This window comes from Penaeus monodon, chromosome 34 (genome assembly GCF_015228065.2).
Source record: "Penaeus monodon isolate SGIC_2016 chromosome 34, NSTDA_Pmon_1, whole genome shotgun sequence".
Classification (NCBI taxonomy): domain Eukaryota; kingdom Metazoa; phylum Arthropoda; class Malacostraca; order Decapoda; family Penaeidae; genus Penaeus; species Penaeus monodon.
In genome coordinates this window covers 31684696-31684948 of record NC_051419.1, presented here as the reverse complement: position 1 = coordinate 31684948, position 253 = coordinate 31684696, and positions in this window count along the sequence as shown.

The following is a 253-nucleotide window of genomic DNA, read 5'->3' as shown; positions in this document are numbered from 1 at the left end:
GGTCTTGCTGCGCCACAGCCAGCCAGTCAGTCGGTTGGGTGGTTGGCGGGGCTCTGGCGCTCTCCTCGCTCCGCTGTCGGCTTGCGTCCACGTCAAGAGACCGTCTTTGCTCTTCACTCCTGCGTTGACTCGTACACTCTCTCTCTCTCTCAAAACTAAAACCAACTCTATGCCAGTTTAGATAAGGAACTAACAGAATAGTTTCATTTTTTTCCCTCTGGACATGTCATGGATTTTTTTTAAGGATAAATGA